At 37.2% G+C, this 25,533-nt stretch overlaps 1 protein-coding gene across 4 annotated transcripts in view; it reads left to right on the forward strand.

The window, feature by feature from the left end:
• The window catches only part of GTDC1 (glycosyltransferase like domain containing 1), a 406,950-nt gene that overhangs the window by 70,369 nt on the left and 311,048 nt on the right, over positions 1 to 25,533 (forward strand). For all 4 annotated transcript variants that reach the window (XM_061135437.1, XM_061135439.1, XM_061135436.1 and 1 more), the window contains one exon: positions 10,204 to 10,267. The gene's annotated coding sequence lies outside the window, so the exon portion shown is untranslated. The remainder of the gene's footprint in view (positions 1 to 10,203; positions 10,268 to 25,533) is intronic.

The raw sequence follows: 25,533 nt of genomic DNA on the forward strand, positions 1-25,533 counted from the left end.
TGCAGGAGTTAACACTGTCTTCCTGCTGGCAGTTGCAAAGTCAAAAGCCTTTTGATTCCTTGATTTAACCATGTAAGAAAAATAAGTGGAAGGGAGAATGTCTTGATATAAGGATATAAGGGTATTTTTTCTTTTTTAAACTTTAAAGATGAAGAAGATGAAAAAGGGATTCAAGGCAGAGGGACTGGCAGAGGTCAGGTGGCTGCAATGTGTTTCTCTGTGTTTAGAGAATGCGGATATATAGGTCCATGTGAGGAGAATTCAGGAAGCAGCTGAAATGGGGTAGATTGAGGCTTAATAATGGATGCTAATGGCCTGAAGCTTTGCATTTGTTTTGTAGGTACTGTTTCACCTGACTCCATCAATTATATGAAACCTTCCTTGACTTACGGTCGGCAAAATGAATCAACCTCTGATTTATCCTCTCTTAGCACTTCGTGCATGCACGCTTGTGCATGTGTGCACACACATACCTGTTTAAGTATTGATATGCCTTTCTTCCACATTAGAATAGATTTTTGTGTGTGGATGAGACATAATTAGGTCTGAGTGAAGGAAAGCACAGCAGGTCAGTTCTTAAAATTCATGATGACTGGAATGCCAGTGGAAACTGGAGGATGAACAGGAGGAGGAAAGATTTAAAGAAAGAGAAAACAGAAGGTTATTGCGTTGTCCAGATTTGAAGAAATAAGCCTCTGATGTAATAGTCTACTGAGAGTGGGAGGGATATTTTTTTCCAACAGTTATATTCTGATCATGCCCAGGGGTCTCATTATTCTTAATTTTGGAATACTATGTTATTTTTATGTATTTTGTACACATTTTGCTTTAAAACTTTTTTCTCTCTTTGAGAATAGTCTGAAACAATTTTAACTCTTGCTTTTATTAAAATTTAGAAAAAAGTGATGTTTTGGTTACCCTATTGATATTAATGATGGTCTGAAATATCCTCTTAATTCTATTTAGTTCAAGAAAAACTCTGGAGAATTTTGGATGAAAATAATTGGTAAAAATATATTCTTATTCTAGTAGATTTATTGTTTAAGAACGTTAATCTATTACCAAAAAGATTCTTTAGTAAGATGAATTTTGAAATATTATTAGAACTATCCTTTATTGGTATAAAAGTGACTAGTTCTTCACAAAATTTCAAAATTGAAAATAAGAGCTTTTTACCAAGCTGAGTGATCATTCAGATAGTAAAGGAATTAGTTAAATGTTTTAAATGTTGTGTTTGTGTGTTTACTTATTGGTTGACTGCTTAAAAGTCCAAATATTTGTATTTAAAAAAATGTACCATAGAACACATTTTTGAATAGCATACTACTGATAAGTCTTTACTTTCTAAAATGCTTTTTGTTGGTTAGTGCTCTGCTCAGAACAAGAGACTAATGTGTTTAGAAATTATGATGCTAATTATAATTTATTAAGCCCTTACTGTAAGTCAGGCTCAGGCTCAAATATTAGTTAAGAGACACTGTCTTATTTAAAAACACCCCCTGAAGAGTTGGGTTTAGTTTATTATTACATGAGGAAATTGAAACCCAGAAAGGTTTAAGTTTTTTGCTCAAGATTATGCAGTTAGCAAGTAGCAGAGCAGGAGACATTTGTCTCTGCTTTGTGTGTGTTTTCATTATTATTTCTTATGAAATATTATGGCAAAGATCTTAAGGAATGTGAATCTTGTATGTGGCATCATTTGTGAATGGTATATATGCCTCCCCAGTCAGCAGATGACTATTTTGTTTGCTAATTTCTTATAGTGGATAACTTGTCTCTCTCTTTTTATTTATTTATTTATTTTTTTTGATCCTTTGAAAATTGCACACCCAGCACTGGCCATTCTCTTGCATGAATGAAAAAAGCTGGGCCAACATAAGTTTATTATTTATCTAGTTTTTGCTTTTTTATATCCCGTTTAAAAAATAACAATATTTTCTTTGAAAAACCCTCTGTACTTACTGAGACAACATTGGTGTCCTCATTTAATGTGTGTGATTGATAGATATAATTTTATGTTTACTTTTTATACTGCCTTATACTATTCTTTCACAAACCACGTAAAGCCTCTCCAACTGCTATTTCTCCTTAGTGAAGGATCTTAAAGAAGGAGTCACAACATGTTTCTTCCTGAATACCCAACGGTTTAGTATTCTTTCAGATGCTTTGCAGGGCTTCAGCAAGTCGTTACAGTGAATGTCTTCAAGAGGCAATGCAGCAGGCAGAGTGCAGCGGCCGAGACACCTGTAGGGAGCAGCACACCTGCCCTCAAGCAAAAGCTAGTAATTAGTTGCTCAGATTCCCTTGCAAACTTCCCCAGTGTTGTTGCACATGAAACACAAAGATCACAGTGATGCTGTCATGAGCTTTGCACTGTTGGAGTTGTTTATGCCCATTCAATTTTTAATGTTCCTATAAGACATTTTGATGGCAACCCTGAGCCCAGAGGGATTTGCATGCTTGATCAAACCTGTGATGATTTAAATATAGAAATAAAGAGAAACCTTTGGATTACATTGACTGTTAACTTTTAGGATGGCATTAGTGGAAAACATTAACACGATCCTGGAGGCAAAGTGGCATTTGATCAGCCTTCATCACTTTTTTGTTTCTTGACAGCAGGTATAGCTTCAGTAAATCTAAACAAGTTTTTTTAAGGCGTATAGATCCAAGTGCATGTGGCTATCTGGATGGCATCGTCTGAATATTTTAAAAGATGATTTTATACCAACCACTTTTATCAAGATTGAACTACTCTCATATACCAACCTTTTAATCCTACTACATTGTTATATGCAGTTTATATTGCTAAAGAATGAGATGGTAGGAGATTGAATTTTAGTAAACTACTGTAGTAAAATATGAATTGGATATATTGGGGCCAAAGAAATTTGTTACTCAAAGTACTGGAAAATTTTTGTATACCATTGTTTTTAATTTTAACACTATGTATATCCTAGATACTATGTGGGATAAAAACTAGTTTGCTAGGTAGGTTTTAACTCTGGGGTTCAGTTCTTTGATTATTGTGTTTGTGTTTGTGTGTGGGTGGTTAGTCATATCCGACTCTTTGTAACCGCATGGTCTGTAGCCCACCAGGCTCCTCTGTCCATGGAATTCTCCAGACAAGAATACTGGAGTGGGTTGCCATTTCCTTCTCCAGGAGATCTTTCTGACCCAGGGATTGAACCCACATCAGTTGCCTCTCCACTGGCAGGCGGGTTCTTTACCAGATGAGCCACCAGGGAATATATTGTGTTTGTATAAGTTATTAATAAATAGTGTTACTAAAGATGATTCTTAAATATGTGTAGCTTGAAAAATGCTGTAATTTCTAATATCATAGCAAATTTGGTTCAGATTTATTCTAAGAAAAAAATAACTATAGCACCTCATCATTTAAGCATAGGATGGTGGATATATTAATACATGCTTTCTAAACTGGTTCTTAAAGACAAATGTGCATTGAGGAATTGTCAGATTAGAATAAAGTTAAAGAAGATGTTACACAGCCTTGGACTATCATTGACAGAGATGCTAGTGAATTCAGTCAGCCCATTGTGCCTCATATTTTCCTGCATTAATACATAGGTAGAATCTTCCCGTGGGCTTCTGAGCATAGTTTCTTCTTTAGTTCTTCAAGAAAAGTGGAATGAATGATGAATGAAAAAGCTCGCCTCTAGATTTTACATTTGCCTGTGTTCCTTAGCCATAAGTCAGCCACAGCATGGATGGTCCTGGGAATGCTCCACTTGTGAAATGATGTCTGATGCTACCATAGACAAAGTACTGTGTATTGTAGATGCAGAATGCTTTGGCTAGTTTACACTACATTGACTTGCAGGAATTTCACAGAAGTCATTCCTAAGAATTGACCTTTGGAATTCCTAGTAACTTCATGTAAATATTGCATATAACATTTGCAGTCTGTTTCTCATATAAATGCTCCATGTGCCCTGGGTCACTATCTTATTTATCTTTTTATCCTTGATGCCTTACTCAAAGGGATCAGTCATTGTTGACTGGATCAGTGAATGACTGAGAGGACTGTGCAGTGTGTGCAAATAGCCCATGGAAACACTGTAGTAAAGGGTGGAGCATATGCAACACTTTTTGTAATAGAAATGCCTTTTTTCTGTATACTTTTTTCCAGTATCCTTTTTCCTAGAATAAGTATCTGTGATTTGACTTTACGTTTGTACTATCAATGCGTCAAAAATATTCTGTGAAAAAAGATTTTATATTTTTACTATACTGAAGTGAAAGTTTTCTTACTCTCCGTGAGGACCCATTGAGCTTAGCTTTGCTTTCTACTTCTCTCTAACCCTTTTTTCTCCCCCTGTTCTGGACAGACTTTTCATCCTGTTTCAAGATAAGTTGTACTTCCTCCTGGTGTCACGCTTTGGTCTCTGAGCTCCAGTCTCATGAACTTCTGAGTTTCTTCTGTTTGTGACTCACCAGTTTAGAACTAAATTATATGTGTTTCTGTATTTTGCAAAGTGTGTATCTAAATCTAGTGACTTCGTTACTGTGGCTTTTAAATTTTTTAAATTTTAATCTTTTTCTTTCTGATTTATAGCAGTAGTCACACCGTACATGCTAGTTAATCTCTAGCTTTGTAGTAGAAAAATAAATTTCCCAAGAAAGTGAGAAAGACAAATAGACAGAGACTAATAGGGGAGAGGGAAAGAGAGAACACAGTAGGGAGGAGGGAGGAAGAGAAGCAGAAAGAGCAGGTCAGCATATTTTGTGAAATAGGGAAAGAGCAAGGATTTTGGAATTTGAAAAACCTGAGTTCAAATTCTGATTCTGTTTCCTTGCTTTGTAATGTTCAGTGGGTATAAATGATAGTAATACCTACCTGATAGCTTGTTGTGTTAAATTAATTAATATGTATAAAGTGTTTGTTAGTGCATTCTCTGGCATGTAATGTGTGTGTGCTCAGTCGCTTAGCCATGTCTGACTCTTTGTGACCCCATGGACTGTAGTCCTCCAGGTTCCTCTCCATGGGATTTCCCAGGCAAGAATCCTGGAGTGGGTTGCCACTTCCTCTTCCAGGGATCTTCCCCACCCAGGGATCGAAGCCATGATGCCCACGACTCCTGCATTGGCAGGTGGATTCTTTACCACTGAGCCACGGGGGAAGTGCTTACAAATCTTAGCTGACTGTATTATTTTGCAGATGAGGAAAGTGAGGCTTAGAGAGCTAAGTGGTCATTCAGTAAGTAAACTATGGAGAGTTGATTGAAACCCAGATTCTTCTTATTCTGAAGCTGTGTTTTTCAAGCATTAATCTATCTCATAATTTCCTGAAGGGCTCATCAAAATATAGGCTGCTGGTCCTACCCAGATTTCCTGGTTCAGTAGTTCTGGGCTGGGGCCTGGGTATTTGCATTTCTAATAAGTTCTCTACTGCCGCTGCTGTTGCTTCCATTGCAGGTCCAGGGACCATACTTTGAGACCCAATACCCCTGAGCAGTGTTTCTTAACCATAGCTGCATGTGTAAGAAATCACCTGAGACCTAAAAATTATTGATGAACCCAAAGTCTCTGATCATGTGGTTTAAGTATTACCTTTTTGTTTGTTTGTTTTGTTTTAAGCCCTCCAGGCGATTCTGTTGTGCAGCCAGCGTAGACTGCAGATTTTCATTAGACCTGGGTACCAAGCAGAGCAGTGGGCTTGGGCACATTCTGGGTGCTTGGTGAGACAAGGCCACAGTAGTGTACTGTTTTTGTCCTGTGATGATTGAAAACAATTGCTCCAGCCTCCAATCCTTTTATTACTTTAACTCATTATTTGTGTCTATTGCTTGTGTTTCTCCATCCAGTTACATGCTCCTTATGTCTTGAATACATTCATCTGTCTGTATTTTTTGTTACTATTTGGTGGAAGGAACGATTTAACAACAGTTGACTTGAAGTACAAAGTAAATAAAGGAATGTATCTAATTAAAAAAATCAGTTTAGGAGCCTACTGGACTTTTAGAATTCTAAATTTGCTCTTTATGAGATGTTGTTGGAAACCTTATGTTTTTATTTTAGGGTACCCAGTTATTGGTTAGAACAGATTATGATAGCTGGTACCCAGGAGTACATTAAAAAATGCAGCAGATTAAGTGGTAACATTTCAGTCATTTCTTCTTTTACTTGGTTTGGTTGATAAATGTATACAAACCAAGGAATCCATTATTGGATGAGAATGGGCAAAATACCACATGATTTCGTTAACCTTGAAGCAATGAAATTATAAATCCCTATGCAAATGATGAAGGTTATCATTGTCTATCACTCCTTTTTGATACCTACAGACTGTTAATTCTTCTCTGTCCTGCTGAGTCTTATTAAAACTTTTGACTGATGTACTTTTATTTAGAATTTACCAATTTAAAACACTTGCTTCATACCCTCACCTCTAATTTAACTAGGCCATTAAACATAGTATTTTGCAAAGGGAAAAAGTCAATACCTGTTTCTTTAAAAAAATAATAAATTGAAATGAATTTTAAAACTCTGCTTAGAGGTGAGCAACTGCTATATACTACTAGGTCTTTTGATAGTTGATTTGTTCCTTTAGTATGCAAATTTTAGGTTTACAAAGATCTACAGCTTTTATTTAAGAAATATGCCTGGAGGCTAGATTGGTAAGCTTTAGGGAGATGTCTAGTTTGGTGTGAAATAAATAGTTGTTAAAGGATTGCAAGAATTGGGTCCCAGAACATGAAGAGTAGAGCTGAGACAGATTGAGAAAAACTGTATTTTCATTTCATTTGGCTAAAAATACCACTAAATTAAAAATGGAGACAGTGAATGATGGCAACACAAAGCAAATTCATGTGAATAAGCCTTTTTGGGGAGTAGATTTTGTGGAAAGTTCTGACTTGTTAGAAGTTTAAGGGAAGGGGTTTACTACATCCCTGACAGCTTTACAGCTTTGGGTGGAAGACTCTCTCTTGACCAAGAAGGAAGGAATAGGTCACTCTGCTGCCTAGTAAAGTCTACAGCATCACTTCTGGTCAGTGAGATGACAGATGTCATAGAATCTGCTCACTGTCAAAAGAAAAGGACTCAGGTTACTTTCTTAGATTGGATGCTGTAGGTTAAGCAAATAGTGTAAATAGATTTCTAGTTTTGGGGAAGCTTTGCATCACTGATCTTTTGAAATCTCTGACATGTTTTTTTCTCAAACAACTTAAAAAAAAAAACTTAAAATACATTTCTCTGTTGATAGCTTATAGAATCCTTTCTACTTTTTTTTTTTAAAGTGTGTCTGTCTTTCTAGACGTTTTTAAGCAACTAGGCTCTCAGAGATAGACTATTTGAACAACATTATCTAACAGTTGGAAGGGCTTCTGTGTGTAGATGTTTGTTGTGTATCTCCGCTGGTGGACAGTGAGTTCCAGAGGGCAGGGGTGATGATAGTGTGTGAAGGTGGAATGCTAGTATCCTTCATTGAGGCTAAAGTCCTAGGTCCTCCACCAGTCGGGATCACGCTATGCATGTCTTTACATATAAATAGATTTCCATACCTTTTCCTCTCAGTATTGTTTTATTTATTTTTGTTTTTGAACTTCAAGATTATTTTTACAACTTTTGAATTATCACTCTGTTTACCGGGTTCAGGCTTGCCTGGTGGCTCAGACGGTAAAGAGTCTGCCTGTAATGCGGGAGACCCAGGTTCAATCCCTGGGTCAAGAAGATCCCCTGGAGAAGGAAATGGCAACCCACTCCAGTGTTCTTGCCTGGAAAATCCCATGGACGGAGTTGCCTGGTGGGCTACCGTCCATGGGGTCACGAAGGGTCGGACACAACTGAGTGACTTGCACATTACTGGGTTCAAATTGAAAAAGTATGATTTCAAAGGTTAGGCCCAACACTCATATTCTTTATACACATGTAACCAGTGTTGGACTTGCCAGGTGGCTCAGTGGTAAAGAATCTGCCTGCCAGTCCAGGAGACACAGGAGACAGGGGTTCGATCCCTCGGTTGGGAAGATCCCCTGGAGTAGGAAATGGCAACCCACTCCAGGATTCTTGCCTGGAAAATTACATGGATAGGGGAGCCTGGAGGGCAACAGTTCATGGGATTGCAAAGAGTTGGACAGCACTGAGCCGCCAAGCACGCACCAGCATTACTGTCTCCGTGCATCCTTCTGAAGGGTTTGAATAGATGGTGGCTCCGTATGAAATATGAAGGGTATGAAATACTCAGTGTCCTAGCCAGGTTTTCAGGAATGCTGTTCCATACCTGTTCTCAATCCTCTCTCTGAAGACTGAGCGTGTGTCATGAAATCCTAACTAGTCTAGTGTGGGTTTTGATTTTGGACATAATGAAGTTGTGATTCTTTGTCTTCCTGAACAGCTCTCCTGACCTCATCTCTGAAGTGAAGAGGTCTGACCAGCTGTCCTCACAGTCCCTTCCCTGCCTCAGTTCTGTATGTCCCTGACTAACTTTGAGGATTGGAGCGAACATCTCTGTGATATACTAGATAGATGCAGGCCGTGTTCATATGCCTCGGTCACATCGTTTTGCTTCAGTGTCACACATTGAAATGGTATTGCTGATAGATTTGTCTCCCATCATCCTTCCTCTCTGCTCCAAAATTAAGCTCCAGCGGGGCAAACTGTGCTTGTCTTATTCACTGATGAATTCCCAGCACCGGATGGAGCCATGCTGAGAGATGCTCAGGAGGTGAATGTCTAAACACACTACTTAAAAATTTTATTTTTTGTAACTTTTAATTGGAGCATAATTGATTTACAGTGTTGTGTTGTGGCTCAAATGACCCATGAGTATACGTGTATCCTGTCCTGCTTGCGCCTCCCTCCCACCCCTGTAGGTCGTCACAGAGCACCAGACTCAGCTTCCTGTGTTATATAGAGCAGCTTCTCACTAGTTATCTGTTTTACACAAGGTGAAAAACACTATTTTTTTTTTTATTTGAGAGACTATATCACATAATTGTTATTTGAAATAAACCATCTTTAAAATAATTTTTTATGATGTTCACATATTATTTATTTTTTGGTCTTGCAGCCAGTGGGCTCTTAGTTCCCTGACCGGGGATCAGACCTGCACCCACTACAGTAGAAATGCTGAGTCTTAACCACAGGACCACCAGGGAAGCCCCTGAAATAAGCCAGTTTTGAGGGGTTTTTTCCTCTTCCCTTGATATATGTCTTCTCGGTGTTTGTTCATTATTGTCCTTGTTTTGGTGAGACCTCAGCTCCGGATCCTGTCTTGGCTGTGAATGCTTTCCCATCTTGTTCATAGTTGATGTATGGAAGGTTCTCTGACCTGTTCGTTTTTTCTGGTGTAGATTATTGTGACTCTGATTACTGTTTTGAACAATTCTTTTAGGAGATGTGTTTGGCTCCTCCTGTGACTTTTGTGCTAGGTAAACTGTTGGGGAGTTCCTCTTTTTTGCTTGTCATGTAGGATTCTTTTGGGATGAGTTGCTGTGTTAGTTCTGACCTTGTCAGTATGTATATACCTAAGGATTCTGATTTTAATACATACAGAAGATGCAAGTCAGAATATCCACCCTTGGGTGTATGGTGATACCGTTGTCTTCACTGTGCATGGCAGACAGAGAACATAGGGCTGTGTGAATTAAGTAACAGTTTAAACTTGATGTTATGCTCTTCCAAAAAGTAGTGTTCTTAAGGTGTTTACCCCAGATCTACAAGTGTCTGTACACCTCTACCATTTCCCTGGGGTGAAACCCCCAAATCTGGACTGATTATCCATATGCATTCCAACCTGCGTTTGAGATTTTAGACTATACTCAGCAGAGGTTCTTGACAGGTTTTTAGATTATAGACCTTTTTGCAAATCTCATGAACTATTGACCTTCTCCCTAGAGAGGAATACATTTACATAAACCCACACATTTTGCATATCTCATTCAGGAGTACATTCAGGACTCCTGAAGGCTGTCCATGTACCAAGGTTAAGGAGCTTTAATCTAATTACTTTTTTTTTTTTAGTTATAATTAATATGGGAAATCCTTGGAAAGACTGAAAAAATCTCTTATTAATTAAGTCTCAGAATATTTTTCTTCTTAGAGGTTCTTCCATCTTGGGTTGTCCAAGAATCAGACTAGTAGATCATTCAAGTAAATTCTTGTCCAGGTAGGATTCGGAATTCAGATTGGATTTAGTTTGAAGATACCAACTTTACTATGTCTTTTGTGATTTCACAGGTATCTCTGCATTAGCTAGGTTGGACAAATGTGAAGAGAGACATCACTGTATTTGGATCATCAGGTAAGCAAACAGGATTTCATTTTTATTTCTCCACTAATGAAGTCCTCTGGCAGTATGTGGTCATTTCCTATTATCTACTCTTTCCTGCACTGTGGGTCAATAAGATGATACATATTTCTAGGAAGAAAGAAAAATATCCTTTCTTAGGTTTATTTTATCTCATCATTATTTCATATATCACACTTCTATAGTAGATAAAAATCCCTTGCTCTTCTTTTTATGTATATACTTTGGAGAGTTGTGGACAACTCTCATATTGTTCCTTGGTTGTCAGCCAAGTTATACACATTTAATTCCTTAATCTTTCTTTGTAATTCAGTCAACTTGGCTGCTTTTTCCAGATTTCTGCCCATTTCATCTGCATCATTAATAAACAGAAAACACAGGCTATCGCCTGACTTCTATACCTTTCATTCTTTTTGCTTCCTGGTTTTGCCTCATATTCCTTGCTGAAATAAAGCCAACCAGAAATCACTCTCTGGACCACTTTGGCAATACATGAATGCTTTGCCTACAACTATCAGTGTCCCATGCGGTAATAGCATCAGCAGTGTATCTCAGAGGAAAGAAAGGAAATGCAAAAGGAGAACAGTGAGGAGCAAAATAATGCATTTTTTTTTTTTTTTTTTATTATATGGCATACTTACCCTTGCCACCCAGAACAAATCGTTGTACCTGAAACCTTTGTCACAGGTTTTGTTGTCCCGAGGTATTGTGCATGGGCGCTAATTTACGTAAGAGAAGCATGTATATTGTTTGAAGTTTGACCACTGTTCTCTCCGTTTCTTCTTCACATCCTCCCTCCCCTGTTGCCTTTCCCAACACTTGATTGTGACTTGCTATCAGAATCTGTGGCCATGAACAAAACTGGGCAGGGGATCATTCTGTCAGAAATTAGATAGGCTCAGGTGGTAAATGCTCCATGCCTCCATGAATAACATCTGAGGCAAGCGCTTTGGTTCTTGCTATTTCTGTAACAGCCGTTGGTCTTCTTTTTACAGCTGATTGAGTGGAGAAGTGCAGGAGGAAGGGACTCATAGGCCTTTGGTGCTATTCATCAATGCTGTATTAGTTTCACAACTTCTCTCCCCCCTGATTGGCAGTGAGAAGTATACTGCTTCTAGACGATGCTGAGCTTAGTGTAAAATATGCCAGCATGGGATCTGGGCTTGGCGTAGTTCATTCTTTCTTTTCATTTGGTTGGTAGGAAATGGACCTCTACCTCTCCTTATCTTGTGCATTAGAGAGAAAAAGGTCATACCTCTAGGAGCTAATGGCTTATTGGTATTTTCGGTCTTCAGATTTAGGTAGTAGATTTAGTTTAAGCTTGCAGCAGCACACACTTAGCTTTCTCATTTGTGTTAGCTTTGCTTCTAGTACAGAATTGAATAGGATAGAAAAGACGGTTTTCCTGTTTGTGTCTGTGGCAACTTTGTAGATGATTTGTGGTTTAATTCTTTAAACATTTTTGATCATTTATCACCTCTTTCCTTATAAAGGCATAAAATACTCAGATTCTAATGTTATAATCTTTTAGTCAGATTATTTAATTTTGGAAAACTCAAGGTCACAATAGCAGCTCACACAGTTGCCTCTGAAGAGTGACCTGAAATTTTTAATACTTATATCTGTTCTTTTTCTTGGTCAGATTTTATGGCCTTCCTTCATACCATCAGATTTTAAATAAGATTATGTGATGATGTATCAATCATGTATTTCTTGGTCTGTGGCCTCTTAAACAGGTAAATGTATGACTTGGACCCCTTTTAAGTCTGATTTCTTAAAATGTTAATCTCTCACATGGCTTTTAAACTGTCGACAATATTGTACTCAACGCTAATTTCTTCAGGCAATTGATCCATTCTTCAGCATAACTTTTGTTTCTTGGGTCTTTTCAAGACCTGTCAAAGAAAACAAAATGCTAACCTGACTTTAAAGGGGCAAAAAAATTACCCCCCTCTGTCCTATATTATTCTTTGTTCTCTATGTGCATCAAAGTGACAATCCCACACTGTCTCAATTGAGGGAGTCTAGCGCAAAAATAAAAAACAGCCTGGCACTGTTCTAGGCTGGCAGCCAAAATGTTTTGTGTAGCTTGGTTCTGGCGGTGGTTTTCATAAGGCAGAGGGTGTGCCCTCCCAGCATCACTGAAGGAAGGCGAGCAGGCCTTCGTTTTTCCTCCTTATACCATTTCTTTTCCCTCTTTTCTTCACTTGGAACACCATCATGAAAAAAAAAAAAAAGAAAAACCAACTTTTAAAAAAAATAGAGACATTTTCCTCACAACTTCTATGTTTACTTAATAGCATTGTTCCTTATAGAAGGTTGTGCTCAATTTGCCTTTTCCAGCTTTTCTAGAGATTTCCTTCGCAGTCGCATTTTTGCCCCACTTTTCACAAAACCCTTCTGAATATTGCTAACTTGGGTCATGTTGACACAGTATTTTTGATTGGTAGGAATCTTGTCTTGCTTCACAACTTATTGTTTGAATTGAAACTCTTGAGTAATATTTGCTTATATTATATAGATTTTTATGCCAGACTGTCTCTTGTTCAGACCAAAAAACTTGCTGTTATTTTCTATTTTTGTCTAAAACTCAGAGTCAGTTCATATCTTTTATAGATAGAATACTCATTTTTGGAATGTTTGACACGTGTAGTTAGGTAAGCAAGTGAGCTTCCATTAAATACAAGGATGTGCATTAAAATTTTTTTCTTCTGAAGTCAAAATGCAAGGTAAAATACAAAAGTGTTTTTAGGTTTCCAATTTTTTCTAAATTTAGTTAGTAACCTACTATTACAAGCAATGTGAGAATGTAACATTATGATTTTTAAGTAATGATTTGAAGAGGAGACTAGATTTTCACTATGAGCAACCATTCAGTGAAATTTTCTAGAATGTTCCTCGAAATGTAAATGTTTTTTGTTGTATTAAGCAAAACAAATGATTCACTTTCAAGTGATCTATTTTAAAAATTAGTGTGTGTTTTTTTAAAAATACACTCAGAGTAAGAATAAATAGGCCAAATGTGTTTTCTTAGGAGGAGATTGATATTTTGATTGACTTTTATTTTTTAAAATTGTCAATGATTTCTGGCAATGAGAAAATTCCTTTGAGAGTAAAAACTTACATAGATTTGTAAGTGTATGACAAATATGACTAAAAAGAAAGTAAACAGTGGTTTGTGTTAGAATGATTAATGTGAAACATTTTTATACATGTTGGAAAATATATCTATTATGGATACATTAAGATAAACATGTGCAATCTAAAGTTTTTTTTTTCCAGAGATTTTTTAAAAATTTAGAACATGTTTTAAAATAATTAAAGGATTTGTAAAACAGGTATATCTGAAATGTGCATTAAATAAACTCACCTGTTATTTTTTCTCATTCTCAAGACAGGTTCAGCAACATATTGGCTCATTACTATAGCAAAACAAACAAATACTCAAATTGATTTGTACGTATAATGCACATGTATTAAATGCTATGATTCTCAAGTCCCCCCAATGCTGTGTTTTTTTTAAACTTGTATGTAAGTGGCTTTTTCTGTAGAGTAGCTCAAATTAATCTGGGTGAGGTGCTTGTTAAGTTATATTAATTACATCTTTAGGTCAACATTTTAAGCCAAAGGATCATGATGCTTTTGAGAAGGAATGCCAGTGAAACGGTTTTTTCCTCTTGGTCCAGTTAAGTGCATGACTGTCTTGAGTCCTTTGTGTCAAGGTTTGATAATAGTAGAATTGGAGGTTAAAGATAATACAGACAAAAACTCTTTCTTTCTGTGTGTTCACTTATGTTGAATGTTAATTTTGTATGGAATACTGTTCATTGACTTTAAATACATTTTCTCCATTGGTATAATTTTTATTTGCAGTTAAGCCCTTTATCTGTTTTGTGGTAGGAATATATCTTTTGATGAATTAGAAACTGCAGCATGAAAATTGTGCTATTTATTTGTTTATTCTAATTATACACAGAGGCATAGTAGAAATATATCTAAGACCTATAATGTTTGAGCAGTGCTTTTGATAAATGTTACTGAGTTTTTCATTTTTGTAAGTAATAAATTCTACAGTTTTGTTTAGATCAGGCTTCATATCAAGGCTGCTATATCTTTATGATTTGATATTATGCAGTTTGCAGAAATTATGATATAGAAGCTTAGTCATTATATTTGTAGAAACATAGAAAAATAAATGTATTAATGGATGCCAGCAAAATTGGATAAATACCAAATTTATTATAACTTTATTATAGTACATACCACATTTATAATTAGAGCCAATATTTTATTTCATTTGAATTTCAGTACAGATTTTAAACCTAACTTCTGGAAAAGGGCTGTTTGATCTCAAATATTGGTAACATGTGATGACAAATAGTGATTTCTAAGTTTCTGTGGTCAAAAATATGAATGATTTTCCTTTAAGCATATAGTACATACTTCAGTGTAAAAGTCAATAGAGAGTATTGCATGAAAGAGTTTATATTAATTCAGTTGTCTGATTCTCCCCTTAGTATTTGATACATTTTAATTCCCTCTCCCAACATCTTATATCATCATTCTGTAAAATACTTTCACAAGTTTTTCATATGTTTTCTGCGGCATCTCACACTGCTCACTTTTTATCCATGGTACCATATGAATTCCCCCTTTCAGGTTTACGCTGCATATTTTAAGCTGCTGATAGTATAAGTAGATTGCAAGGTAAAGTGACATTTAGCTTTTTGAGCTAGTTGTCTCATTTTTAGCATGAGAACAGGTTTGTTTCCCTCCTCTCCCCGTTCTAAATCTTCTCATATTTCCCATTCAAGCAATCTTGCTAACATGGAACAAAGAAATTCAGAGATTTGGCTACAGCAGCAATTGAAATGCATCAAAAAGTGGCTACTACAATACAATTTTATTAATGAATGATCTACATTGGTTCCAGCTGTGTCCATGTGATTAGGCCTTCACCAGGCAACAATGGGTATTTCCCTATTGCTTTTATTTGATTTCCAAGAATGTGTCATCTGTTACATCAGCCCCTGCCAATATACCCCCTGTAAAAGTGTTTTTTTTTTTTTCCTTCTAAATTTCTGAAGCATAGGTTGAATACTCACACATATCCCTGCTGAAATATTGTTTCTAGTGAACAGTCACCTAGGTTTATATGCCTGGTGTTACATACCAAAATTTCAGAATATAAATTAAATGTTTATTAAGTTTATCAGTAAATTTTCAGAAGTGTGGTTGCCTGGTAATGCTAAAGATAAACTATTTTCGCTTTTACGTTTCCATCTTAATATTTTATTACAGTGGTATAATGTGTTATAGAGGTGGACAAGCTTGCAGATTGAAATGGGGATCGTCCAGATTGTTCCCTTCCCTGGACCATATGGTATAGTTCTAAAAGCCTTTTGTACGCTGTCTGTTCAGCTTATTGTAAACTCAATCTTTAGTGCACCTAAAAAGATAACCAAATAAAAATGGGCCTGAGAAAAAGGACTTCCTATCATGTAAGGGCCTTAGAAATATTTGTTTTAAAGGAGATAACTCCTGATGGAATTGAAGTTGAGATGACATAAACAAAGGAGACTTATTCTCTGAATTTTCTTTTGAGGTCATAGGGATTGTGGTAGATTGTCTGAGTGTTGATTTTAAAACCAAGGCATTTGTGTCATCTATGCTTATTATCCATATTTCTCTCATTCTTGCTGTCTCATGAGAATGTGGTTTTTAAAATCTTTTTTACAGAGGAAGTCTCTACCTATGAACAATGCCAAGGAATAAATAAGCCCCAGGTTTTATGAATTATAGGTGTTTTTTTGGACTGATTTCACTGGGGATTTAGGGCTAGATTTTAGCCATTACCCATACTCACAGATAGTTGTAAAATTTCTAATTCTGTTTCCTTTTCCTCTGGCCCCTTTACCTATTATGATTCCATAATTCTATTTTAGGAAGATAGGGTAAGAGATTGCTTATTCCATATGCTAAGACTTTTTCAAAGCTGGGAATGTGAGTGATTTCTCCTGACTCTCCTCCCATTCCCGCCAGAGTGAGCTACTGTTAGAGAAGAGTATTAGACATTACCCATTGCTTCTTGGCACAAGAGATTTGAAGCTGAAATTCTCCCAAATGGGAGAGGAAAAAAAAAGAGAGCGAGCCTGTGAAGAACACGATTCTTTACTCTGTCATTATCCTGAGCCACTGAAAGGGTAACTGAGGGGAACTCAAGTGTTATTGGAATGTATAATTTTCCTCTGAATGGCCACAGTGAAATATATTTGAACACAAAAGGCAGAAAAAGTATATGTGGCGTATGGAGTTGATGGTGGTTGAAATTAATGAATCTTTTAGCAGTGTACAATTGAAACTATCCCAAGAACAGAACATACTTAAAATATGTCCAGTTGAAACTTACATAGGGAGATAGAGTACTCTCTTAGGGAGGCTGCTAGAGATAGGTGGGATAGTGCAGTGATGCGATCATTCTAGTGACCCATCAGCTGGATGCACAATACTTGTTGATGCGTGCTTTTCTGTTTTTGGCTTCGCCACACAGTATATGGAATCTTAGTTCCCTGCTCAGGGATTGAACCTGTGCTCCCTACATTGGAAGTGTGAAATGTTAACCACTGGACTGCCAGGGAAGTCTATATTTTCCAAGTTAAAAATTTTCAAAAAACAGAGACAGTGGTTTCAAATTGGGGGAATCTTTCCTATTTTAAAAATTCTGTTAATCTTGGGGTCTTAATTCATTATGAAGATACTTTTTAAAGATGCTCACAACATTGAAAAACATAGTTTATACTTTCAGGTAAGCTAGGTTCCTCTTGTTTTCTCTCTCCATCCTCATTTCTTGCCCCTTTCTTCAGCTGTTTGTGTATATTACATATATGAGTGATCTATATCATACTGTAAGAAATGTTATTTTATAGGTTTGGGGGATTGAAAGTTTCAGTTAGGAAAAGAAGTAAAAAAATCTTGTAATGACTATGCAACAAATGAATATCCATGGAAGAGTTAGAACATATTTATTTAAGTAATCTGGGTTATAGAAGATTGTAGTAAGACTGTGCACATGCAAATTCAAAATTGTTTTCATTTCTTCTAGCTAAAAAGGACTAGATCACAGCCTTCTGGCTCAAGCGAGGAATCATAGATAGTCCAACTTAAACATCTCTTTGTTGTAGCTTCCTTTTAATGGTAAAAATGCCTCTGGCTACGAGTAGCAGAAAATCTTACTGACTGTGACTTAAGTTGAGTAAGGATTTTATTTGTCTCCTGTTATAAGACGTCTGGAGGCAGTTAGTTCACAGGTAACTGATGCCATCAAGGGTCCAGGTAACATCATCCTGTTCCATTATCCTTGGTGCAAAATGCTTGCTTCTTATTCCACAGATGACATTTCCACCTATAGAAATTGTGTTTACTTTGAAGTAGGAAGAAAAGTAAAGGGAGCCCAGAAACCAAGTTTTCATGGAGAGTTTTCTCTTTTTCTTCAGTAACAGATGCTTGCTCATGGGGACTTCTGCCTACATCTCAGGGATAAAAGTGTCACATAACTACCTCTTACTTCAATTCAGTTGCTCAGTTGTGTCTTTGTGACCTCATGGACTGCAGCACGCCAGGCTTCCGGGTCCATCACCAACTCCTGGAGCTTAACTACCTCTAGAATGAGATAAAAAGTATTTTAGGAGGCGTAGATGAAGAGAACGGACTTGTGGCTACAGTGGAGGAAGGAGAGGATGGGACAAATTGAGAGAGTAGCATTAACATATATACATTACCATGTGTAAAATAGCTAGCTAGTGGGAAGTTGCTATATAGCATAGGGAGCTCAGCCTGGTGCTCTGTGAAGACCTAGAGGGGTGGGATGCAGGGGTGGTTGGGAGGGAGGCTTAAGAGGGAGGGGATATACTTTCGGCTGATTCACGTTGTTATTTGGCAGAAATCAACACAAATTATAAAGCAATTATCTTTTAATTGCCTGTGTGTTCAGTTGCTAAGTCATGTCTGACTCTCTGCGACCTCGTGGACTATAGCCTGTCAGGCTCCTCTGTCCATGGGATTATCCAGGCAAGAGTATTACAGTGGGTGCCATTTCTTCTTCCAGAGGATCTTCTCGACCCAGGGATCGAACCAGTGTTTCCTGCTTCTCCTGCATTGGGAGTCAGATTCTTTACCACTGAGCCACCTGCGAAGTCAACCTACCTTTAATTAAAAACAAATAAATAAAGATTTAAAGGGAGAGGATCACATAAATTCCTACCATGCCAATGGAGTTCAGGAGGCCACTAGGTGCCTTTATAGAAATACAGTGCAGTTCTTTGTTTAACCCCTTCATGGATCACAGCCTTGTGTCTAAGGGGCTTGTGTAACTCAGTGAAGCTATGAGCCATGCCATGCAAGGCTACCCAAGATGAATGGGTCTTAGTGAAAAGTTCTGACAAAACGTGGTCCACTGGAGGAGGGAATGGCAACCCACTCCAGTATCCTTACGTGAGAACACCTTGGCCAATATGAACAGGCAAAAAGATATGACACCGGAAGATGAACCCCACTCTCCCCCGGCCCCCCAGGGCAGAAGGGGTCCAGTATGCTACTGGGGAAGAGTTGAGGGCAATTACTAATAGCTCCAGAAAGAATGAAGTCACTGGGCCAAAGCAGAAATGATGCTCAGTTGTAGATGTGTCTGGTGGTGAAAGAAAAGTCCAGTGCTTTAAAGAACAATATTGCATGGGAACCTGCAATGTTAGGTCCATGAGTCAAGTAAATTGGAGATGGTCAAGCAGGAGATGGCAAGAGTGAACATCTACATCTTAGGAATCAGTGAACTAAAATGGACTGAAATGGGTGAATTTAATTCAGATGCCCATTATATCTACTACTGTGGGCAAGAATTAAAAAAGGTATTTTAGCTTTCGAGCCTTTATTTTGGAGGAAGGCAAGAAGGAGAATTGGAATGAGTGTCAGGTGACCCATCCTAAAGTTATCTGACATACTTGTGTATAGTTAGTTGCTTGGACTTTCAAACTTTCTGAGTACTTGGTGTAGAAAACAACTTAAGGTTTGTTTCCTTTTGACATTCAGTACAGTGTGTTTTGATATTGTGATGTTATGTTTCTGTGACTGAGGGCAGGAACTCTAATTAGGTCATCTTGGTGTCCCTACACCTAGCATAGTGCCTAGATAGACCCTCAATAAAACATTTGTTGAATGAATGAATTTTAAGAAATATATTACATTTGTTAATATTGGTATATATCATTTATACATGTAAAGGGCACAGTCATGTTTTTAATTTGTGAGGGATTGTGGACTAAATTTTATACAGTCGTTCATTATGGCTAAGGGGACATCAGTGTAAAGATGTCAAAGTTGTTTTGAATAGAAGATACTCAGTTACAAGGCTTATAGAAAAATCCTCAGAATAACAGTACCAGTACTGTCGTTGGATTGAGTTATTCCATGGGCAAATAAAAAGATATAATTTCTTTTTAACTCCATGCATGGATTGTTGTTTAAACAAGGATATTTTATAGTACTCATATATTAAGATTTCAGTTTTTAAAGAAATAAGCAATTTGAGTTTATTAAAAAGGCAAATAAGTCATTTGATAATTTATGTTATTGATATTGGTTTATAGAAAGGAGTTATTAGATCCTTGTGGCTAAGAGCCCACTAAATCAGATTTTATACTAGATGGCATTTCGGGTATATTCTTTCTTTTAATTCTTAAGAGTGATAGCGTCATATTTTTCCAGTACACATGCAGATGGTTAGATACAATAGTGAAACATGTCCAAAAGAAACCCTACAAAGTCATCTTTGTATCTGCTTGCTTTGCTCTGAACTATCTTAGAAGAAAGCAGGCTACCTCTTTTTTTTTCCCCCCCAAGATCTACAGAAGAAATGGCTCAGAGTATATCTTGGTGGCATCAATCAGTGCCTCACAATTCTTCCTATGTCTAACCCAAATCCTTTTTGTGGTACCTTCATTCTTTTTCTCTTACTTTGACCTCAGAGGACACAGCAAACAACTATCCACTCATCTCCCACACAACATCCCCTAGACAGCACTGTTTTTAATAAATTCCTCCCTCTTTATTCACGATGGCAGGGTTGCTGGTACCTTAATTACTAAAACAACCTGTGCATGGATAGAACTTATCTCAGAGTAGGGAATGTATTCAGGTATCTGGAACTCAAATTTTCTATCTGAGCAGTTTATAGCCACTGAAAAGAAAGGAAGCCCTTTTAACATTCAGAAGCAGTCCTGGGAGAGAATGCCTACATAATCACAATTTAGGCAAGATCATTTTCTAGATTTGGATTTGAAATTTGGGTATCCATAGCCTTTGGGTCCTTAGGATGCTGTTTTGGTCATACTTCAGGAAGTAATAATTTATAAGCCAACACTTTGAACTTAAAAATACTCCTTGTATACCCATGGCTGATTCATGTGAATGTATGGCAAAACCCACCACAATATTATAAAGTAATTAACCTCCAATTAAAATAAATTAAAAAAATACTCCTTATAAAAAGTTCAGTCCTTTCTCAATATTTTCACCTTCGTATTCTCAGCAATTAATTGAGTTTCTGGCCTAAAGTAGGCGCTTAGTAAATACTTGTTAAATGAATTGTTTGAGTATTCCTTGGTAATGCTTCCTAATATACGTTGCTTTACACTTTTCATTTTCCCACTCTTCTTTGATTTTATGCTGTCCACTAACCACTCATGGTTTATTTTTTGTTGTCTTTATGTTCTCATTCAATGATATTTACAATGATTTAGAGCTTATTTGAATAACTGGACAACTCACTCTATGATGCTGCTGTAATTTTCATTTCAGGAATACCTCTTTTTTCCCCTTCACCTTTTGTGAAGGCTTCTTATAGTCTTTTGATGAGAATTTGAAACACATTTATTGAAATGCCTTGTGTGCAAAGTACTTTGCTGGGATTTGCATAGATATAAACATGGATTGTACACAAACTCTGCTGCCACAGAAACAAAATCTGGTTGGGAAGACGCACACACAGATACACTATAGTATGAGTAGGGTTGTGGTAACTGCTGTTATTAGAGTGCAAGTGAAGCTGGTGTTACTACAAAGGAAGGAGCAATTACTCCTGATGGGATGACTTTGCTCAGGTACTCAGCTGTGTCTGTCTCTTTGTGACCCTGTGGAATTTTTGTAGCCTGCCAGGGTCTTCTGTCCATGGGATTGTCCCAGCAAGAATGTGAGTAAGCAATTGACTTAAACCTTCATGGATGAGATGGGACTTCAATGGAGTCTTGAACTATATCTATGTAGGAATTTGACAGGTAGCAAAGGTGAAAGGATTCCCAAAAGAAAAAACAGCACTAGTTGTGCATGATGGTGGGAATGTATATGGAATGTTTGAAAAATGGCAGGGAGTCTGTTGCGTTTGAAGTAACTGTCTATGACTGATAGGAACTGAGGCTAGAAAGGAACTCAGTGGTAAAGAATCCGCCTGCCATTGGAGGGGACACAGGAGACACAGCTTGGATCGCTAGGTCGGGAAGATCCTCTAGGAAATGGCAACTCATTCCAGGATTCTTGCCTGGAAAATTCTATTGTCAGAAGAGACTGGCGGGCTACAGTCCGTGAGGTTACAGAGTAGGATATGACTTAGCGACTGAGCGCGCATGCATGCACATACTTGTTTCTTGTTAAGTAATTTTCTTTCTCAGGTAGAAACAGTCATTGGTTTTTACTGCCTGAACTACCAGGGAAGTCTCAGTCATTGGTTTTTGAGTAGAGGATGGACACTAAAATATCTGTAAGTTTCAGAGAAAGAAGAAAGAAGACAGATTAAATGTAGTTGAGTTTGAAGATGATGAACAGGCCAAGGGCAGAAGGAATTGTGAGGGGAGGGCCTGATACCAGAGGCCTGGGGTGGGTCAGCTAAAAGTCCTACAGGTTGTTGATTTGTTCAGAGTTGTTCAGCATTGTCCTGGCTCCCAGTGTGGCTGCTTTCCAATTTTGAGCCTTCTTTCCACTTAACGTCATTTTGGAAGACTGTGTAACAGTCTTCCTTGTATCTGGGAAACTAAGTATTTTAGTCTGAATTTTTGAAGAAAGCAAAAAGAGAAAAGAGTTGAACAGTTGCTAAATGAAGCAAGAGTATCTGCACATTTCTTCAGCTCATCTTTGTTACTGGGATCTTGACCCACTGTACTTTCTGGCCCTTGGTTCATCTTCTTGAAGTAGTACTTGGTATTGGTCCCTCTTTGAGACGAGTTCAAGTGGTTTATAACATTTTTCAGCCTGTATTGTATTTAATATTTGGGTCATTTTAATATCACCAAACACTTAGCATAATTTTTAGAATGTTATCATTCAGTAAATGCTTATTGTTGTCACACAGACCTTCCTGCTGTCTTCACATGGTGAGCATATTCCATCTCAGACTCTAACTCTGCCGGCTGCCTGGAAGGCTTACCATCCACACCTTCAGAGCCCCGTCCCTCTCTTCTGATTTCTGTTTCGATGTCATCTCAACGTCAGTGAAATGTCCTCTGACAACTCCATAAAAGTCCTACCCTTCCCCAGCCCCTGTCCTCAGCAGCCCTTATTCTCTATTACCTTGTGTAATTTTAATTTTTCTTTATAGTACTTGCTACCATCTGATATACATTTACTTCATGATTGTCTTTTTGTTCCAATTAAAAAGAAATTTCTTACAATAACAGGAACATTTGTTTTGTTGCCCAGTTTATCCCCAGGTACCCAAAATAGCAATGGGCACGTGGTAGGTGCAATGGATATTTGCTGAATGAATGAATGAATCTTAAAAAAAAAAATTAGACTGTAAAGGAAAATAAACATTCATCTGAAGATTTGTTTATTGGTTTGTGCAAGCAGTGATTTTGTTACAGATTTTTTGATATCAAATCATTAACATTGCTCTCAGAAAAGTAAAAGCAGATTCTATTTTCTATAGATTGTGCCTGTGAAATCTAATTATGGATTAGTATTTGTTTTAAAAATATTTGAATGCCAAGCATATCCAGTTAGAAAACACTTTTATTATCCATGCCAGCTTAATTTTTAAGGCAGTGAAATGGAAGACTGTCATTTCAGCAAGTAACTTATTTTCATTTGTGAAAATGGAATATTTTGAATATTCTAATTGATTTTTGAGGATAGTTTTACAAGAAAATAATCCTGTGTCTGTACCTTGTACATTTGCCTTTAAAAGAGAAGGAAACTAGAAATAATCATGGAAATTATGTGCTCAGAAAGGTGTGAGCCTATCTGTGACTTTGGATAAATGTCTGGAAGAAAATCACTCAGTTCCAAACTGAAAGGTCAACCTTGGGATACTAAAAACTTTAAAAAGATCTGATTAAAAAAAAAAAAAATATTGCATCTGTATATTGAAAGTTTGCAAAGCGATTTAGACTTTTTATCATGAGCTCAGGCTTCTCTTTTACTTTATTTTACTGCAAGTTCACTTGGACATTTTTCCAGAAATCTGAAGTTTGTAATTTGGCAGTAAAAAAGTTGGGTATCCAATCAATATTATTATATGGCTTTCAGTGTCCTAAGAATTCCCTTTTGGAAACCCATAAAAACTCATTTTTTCTCACCGTAAACTTTATCTGTCACTTTTCTATAAGGTCAGAGTATTAATGTTGGAGGTGATCTGCTCTGGGACAGAGAGTCAACAAAGTGGTAATAAAGTTAAAAAAATGCCACATGACACTTTCCTGGGATTAGGATTTATTTTTCATATAAAGTTCATGCTCATTTTAAAATATGGAAAATTATATATTGATAAGTATTTTCTTAGTGTTTCTCTAAAAATAGATGGAATGATAAACTTGCCTCCATTTTTTCATTTACATGTTTCATATATTTATTAGTATTTTTATCTTCTCTGGAGACTAATTTTTAATTACTTATATTCTTTTAGTGGTGGATTGTTTTCTTTCTAGATTTGAAGGTTGAGTCTTGTGCTGTGCTTACTCATGTCCAACTCTTTGCGACCCCAGGTACTGTAGCCCACTAGTCTATTCTGTCCATAAGAATTCTCCAGGCAAGAATACTGGAGTGGGTTGCCATGCCCTCTTCAGGGGATCTTTCCAAACCAGGGGTCAAACCCAGGTCTCCCGCCTTGCAGGCAGATTCTTTATCAGCAGAGCTACAAGGGAGGCCCAAGTATTTCAGCATAGATGATTTCAAAAGTTAAATACTATGAAATGGTTACATTGGAAAACAACTCCAGGAATAATACAGTATTTATTCTTACTTGAAAATGGAACATGGCGTTTCAATTATAAAAAGTACTAGAACTTGAAAGCTGTATTTAAAAATATTTATTTACTAAGTCTAAGTTGCCATTGAGTTCAGTTCAGTTGCTCAGTCATGTCTGACTCTTTGCGACCCCATGGACTGCAGCACGCCAGGCCTCCCCATCCATCACCAACTCCCACAGTTTACTCAAACTCATGTCCATTGAGTCGGTCATGCCATCCAACCATCTCATCCTCTGTCATCCCCTTCTCCTCCCACCTTCAATCTTTTCCAGCATCAGGGTCTTTTCCAGTGAGTCAGCTCTTTGCATCAGGTGGCCAGAGTATTGAAGTTTCAGCTTCAGCATCAGTCCTTCCAATGAATATTCAGGACTGATTTTCTTTAGCATGGACTGGCTGGATCTCCTTGCTGTCCAAGGGACTCTCAAGAGTCTTCTGCAACACCACAGTTCAAAAACATCAATTATTTGGCACTAGCTTTCTTTAGAGGTCAACTCTCACATCCATACATGCTTATTGGAAAAACTATAGCCTTGACTAGATGGACCTTTGTTGGCAAAGTAATGTCTCTGCTTTTTAATATGCTGTCTAGGTTGGTCATAACTTTTCTTCCAAGGAGCAAGTGTCTTTTAATTTCGTGGCTGCAGTCACCATCTGCAGTGATTTTGGAGCCCAAAAAAATAAAGTATGTCACTGTTTCCCCATCTATTTGCCATGAAGTGATGGGACCAGATGCCATGATCTTAGTTTTTTGAATGTTGAGCTTTAAGCCAGCTTTTTCACTCTCCTATTTCACTTTCATCAAGAGGCTCTTTAGTTCTTCTTTGCTTTCTACTATAAGGGTGGTGTCATCTGCATATCTGAGGTTATTGATATTTCTCCTGGCAATCTTGATTCCAACTTGTGCTTCATCCATTCCAGCATTTCTCATGATGTACTCTGCATATAAGTTAAATAAGCAGAGTGACAATATACAGC

The sequence above is a fragment of the Dama dama genome, chromosome 33, assembly GCF_033118175.1.
Source record: "Dama dama isolate Ldn47 chromosome 33, ASM3311817v1, whole genome shotgun sequence".
NCBI classification, from domain to species: domain Eukaryota; kingdom Metazoa; phylum Chordata; class Mammalia; order Artiodactyla; family Cervidae; genus Dama; species Dama dama.